Genomic DNA, 4,870 nt, shown 5'->3' with positions numbered 1-4,870 from the left:
GCTTGAAACTGTTCAGTTTTGTGATCTCATCATTAATAAACTGATCTGCCCTTGCATTTTGCAAGAGTCTGCATTATTATTATTATTCATGTTACACTAAAATTGCACTGAAAACCTACCTTCTTAATATATAACCCTAATCTATTTATATGGCTATCACTACATAGCCAGCTGGCTAGTTAATGTGAATCATTTGGGTTACAGTGGAACCTCAGTGTATGAATGCCCTCCCTTATGAATTTTCGCCTTAAGAATTGAAATTTTGCAAGAAATTTGCATTGGCATATAAATCATTTCCGGCATTTGAACGAACCGAACCAAATGCTGGCGCATACATCTGGGAACCTTTCAAAACTTGTTTGTGTCAGTGGAAAGCCAAGCGAAGACAACAGAAGTGAGTTCACAAATTTTACGACTTTTTTTAATGTCAGCAAAAGCTGTTTCTAAAGAGTCAACCCACTATATTAACATTTGCCTTCAGCATGCAATCAAAAGCTATGTGATTTTCCGCATAATTTTTTTGTTGACAGATTGGTGACGTGGATGGTCTGTTCTATTTTTAGCCCAAGCTTGGTGGCATGACTTCCTGTGAGGAGCTTTGACATGGAATGCTTGGCTTGGGTCAGTTCTTTGTAAGCAGCTATACAGTTCACATACGCTTTGTGTTGGTAATATTGGTAATATTTCTGGGTGGCTGGAACTGCATTTACTTATATAATTTCTCATGGGAAAATTGGTTTCGCAATAAAAATTTTCGCCTTAAGAACTCGCCTCCAGAAATAATTCAATTTGTATGCAGAGGATCCACTGTATAGGTTGCTGGTAGGCTGAATATTTTGTAAGAGAAATCCAAGTATAAGTGTATCAGTTATTAAAGAGTGGAAAAGTATGCTGCTTCTGAGGCAGTTTTCCTGCCTGGGGTTGTTAACCAGTCATTTTTGTTTTGCCTCTTAGGCAGAGCCATTTTAAGAACTATACTGAAAAGCAACTTTGAACACAATGTAGAAGTCTTTTTTTTTTTTTAAGACACCCAGTAACTCAAAATTGAGCATTTGACTTGGTTATGACATCCAAGGGAAATTCATCTCATTACATTGCTCAACTTAACCCACCATCCCTGGGACACAAGGAAGACATGCACCAGGAAGTGAAATGAACTTCCCTTGGATGTCAAAACCAAGTCAAAAAATGTTTAAGACACCCAGTAACTCAAAATTGAGCTTTTGACTTTGTTTTGACATCCGAGGGAAGTTCATTTCACTTCCTGTGTGCCAGTACAGAGAACAGTCTTGGTGCATGTCTTCCTTGTGTCCCAGGGATGGTGGGTTAAGTTGAGTAATGTAATAAGATGATATAGGGGAACTTGAAGAAATAAATATAGCATGCAGCAACTTTCTGGATCAATTGAGTCTGATGACAGGGGATGTCCTGTCTGCATTGGTCCAGTCTTTCAGAGACTGAACTAGCCTAGCCTGCACAGAGAGAAACAGCAGATCCTGCTGATGTTGTAGAGAGAAATCAAGATGACAGACTCATGCTTAGCAACATGAGCAGGGAATTATATAGCTGGTGTTGTCAGATGGTGTGATCAGAGCTCTCCTGAGAGAAGACACGATCTTGACATATGGGCGCATCTCCAGGGAGATGTAGAAGTTCAGTCCTGGTGGGATCCGATTTCAGGTGATAAGATGTCAGGCAGACAAGCTGTTATTTGAGTTTGAACGTGTGAGTGTCTGAGGGAGGAAAGGAGGGGATCTGTCATCAGCATAGCAGTGGTATGAAAAGCCATGTATAGATATTACATCACTGATAGAGCAAAAATAGAAGCAAGCTCTAAGCCTTGCAGGACTCCAGTGGGGAGTCTGCATGGAGCAGATGTGCAGCTTTAATTGGCCATAATTGTGTATTGTGTGTCATGAATCTACACAAAATACCCCATAATATTGAAGTGTGTTGGATGCAAAATTTTTTACCAATAAAGAAATTGGGCTGGCTTTGTGATAAAATGGAAATGCAGTCCTAGAAGATAAACTGTGCCAAACTTCAACAGACTTCAGATTGAGGTGGAGGTTCACCTTCCAATATCACATCAACTAATACAAGAACTTGGATGTGTTAGAATGGCCCAGATTCTATGGTAATTGCTGTTCACCAAAATCTTCCTCCAATCAGCCAGAGCTTGGCCAGAAATCTCAGCAATGTACAAAGCCGGCTCATTTCGCCCAAGACTTAATGCTGTAAATGCAGCTAAAGCTGCTTCTACTAAGTGTAGTATGACGTCTCGACAGTTTATACAACACTTACTGAAATTACAATGTTGTTACACAATGTACACTTGTTGCCTGTATTCAGGGATTATACTGGAATTTGGAAGTGAGTAACAGTATTTGTGATGGAGGTCCTTGCTTCAATTAGATTTCATACCACATATATTAAAAAAAATACAGAAAAAAAAATCTCAATATGTTTAATATGTGGAGTGTATATTTGATATCTCACACACAACCTGTTTGAAAGAATTAGTGATTTAGAACACCTAACATCCCTCTCTGGGAGACAGAGCATGGCAATTGATTAGTGAATTGAGTGAGTTGACCTGCTTTAGCCTTAATATAGAGTATACAAACATGCTGTATGGTACATTTTGGTTCTCCAAACTAACATTAAACAAATCAGCCCAGACAAATGGATTGGGATAACCTGCACAGCAAATTAAACATTACAACAGAATACACCTTGTGTTTCTTTGGGGATTTCAACAAGTTCCTGAAGCTAGCACTTTTCACCACATCAAATCTGTGTTCATGTGATCAGGGTTTGATGTTTTTGAATGCCAATACATGAGTTTGAATGCCAAAACATGAGGAGTTTAACAAAAAGTGCACAAGCAAAACCATAAAAGAACACAACAGAACAGATTAAAATACCAACAGAAAATGCTACAGTAGAAGAATATATGTAACCAAAGCATGGATGATAATCAGTGAGGATTGAATACACAATTATGCAAGTCTGATTGTATTGAAAAATTTCCTCAGTCATTTATATTGATTCCCAATCTTCACCCACTTCTGAAAATAAGTTGCCCTTTAATAAGTGACAGACTCCAATCTCCAATCATATATATATATATATATATATATATATATATATATATATATATATATATATATATGTGTGTGTGTGTGTGTGTGTTCAGAAATGCCACACAAAGAAGCTGGCCTCCTTAATGAACTGAGTGCCGTATGCTGTTCATCTGCCAATGGAGCTTGTGGCAGAGTAAACAGATTGAATGGAGCTGGAGGATAGTGCACACAATTGCAGACAGGAAGAGAAACAGGGAAAGTAAGAGAAAAACAGCTCTTCTTACTCCATCACTGGACATTTTATGCTTCAAGCTAAACATTTTTCAAGTTTAGTTCCTCGATTTGCTTTTTTATTTGTTTCGGAAAGATTTGCTCTGATGATCGATACATGATGAACGTCCTTTGGCTAGGATCGGATTTATGTCTTTAATTTGAGGTGACATGTCTTGAACAATGGCCTAATAAAGTTACTCAGCTTTGTAGAATGGACTGCAGAGCCATACACATTGTGTTTTATCTGATTATTGATAAAGAACTACCTGTGGTGTGAGGTGGCTTGTGTTCTTATATAGACACACACACACACCTACACACACACCTCACATTCTGCTAGAAAGCCCCTCTGCTGTGTGTGTGAGAGCATGATTCATGCTTCCGGTCATATTAATATTACAGCAGCAATTATATGTGATAAATGATACTCGGGCATACAGCCTCGTGCTACAATACATTCTCTGTATATTTTCATTCTCTGTATATTCTCATGTATTGTGCAAACTTTAAAGTTCTTCAAGCTTCATTTGAAGCTCTTTGACAGTACACTGCATTCTGCAGGCTTTTCTCATTTGGACGGTTTTCAAAAATAAGGCTTTGAGGTACTGAATACTAATATTTGAGGAGTTTTACAAAAAATGCACAAGAAAAACAATAAAAGTACACCACAACATAACACAAAATGACTAAAATACCAACAGCAAATGCTAGAATAGAAGAATATATGTAACCAAAGCATGGGTGATAACCAGTGAGGATTAAATGCACAATTATGCAAGTCTGTTTGTATTGAACAAGTTCCTCAGTCATTTATATTGATTTCCAATCTTCACCCACTTCTAAAAATGAGCTGCCCTTTAATAAGTGCCAGACTCCAATCCTGAAGATTCTACATACATTTTGTAGCACACAATACTCAGTAAAGCCCAATACAGATGCAAAAACAGAATGAAACTACTGTTAGAATTTACTCTTTGACCCTTCACAATGTTTTAAGTCTCACAATCCTACATCTGTTAATAAAGAACGTATGTGATCCACAAACCCTGCAATTTCACTCATGCATTTTCTCTCACAAATCTCAGACATCACAATGAAACTATGAATCGCTTTATCTTTCTTCCTGTACATCCAACAGCTTTTATTGTTTACACTATTACTTTTTCTTTAATAGACATATATGTTGAAAAGATTCATTTCCAGTGACATTTCACTAACTCAGACTCAGCCACTGGCATTTCATGTCACTCCACATTACAGTCAACATGACCCACATAATCCATGACCCATGCTTACATATCCTAGACTTCTTTAAACAATTTGACAAAGATCTTATGCTTTTGTAGGTCTACTGGTATAGTATACATGGGGTGTACATGACAGTAACATTGATGCTGATTATCTTATTAAAGGTAGACAGCAAGCTTTATCTGTTTTATATGATAATAGCAAATTGCAGTCTTTGTTCATGTAGACAGAAGAAGCAGTGAATCAGCAACCCTGTGACCCGA

The sequence above is a fragment of the Hemibagrus wyckioides genome, linkage group LG11 (assembly GCF_019097595.1).
Source record: "Hemibagrus wyckioides isolate EC202008001 linkage group LG11, SWU_Hwy_1.0, whole genome shotgun sequence".
Classification (NCBI taxonomy): Eukaryota; Metazoa; Chordata; class Actinopteri; order Siluriformes; family Bagridae; genus Hemibagrus; species Hemibagrus wyckioides.
The sequence above is the reverse complement of the archived record's forward strand: the minus strand, read 5'-3'. Positions refer to the sequence as shown.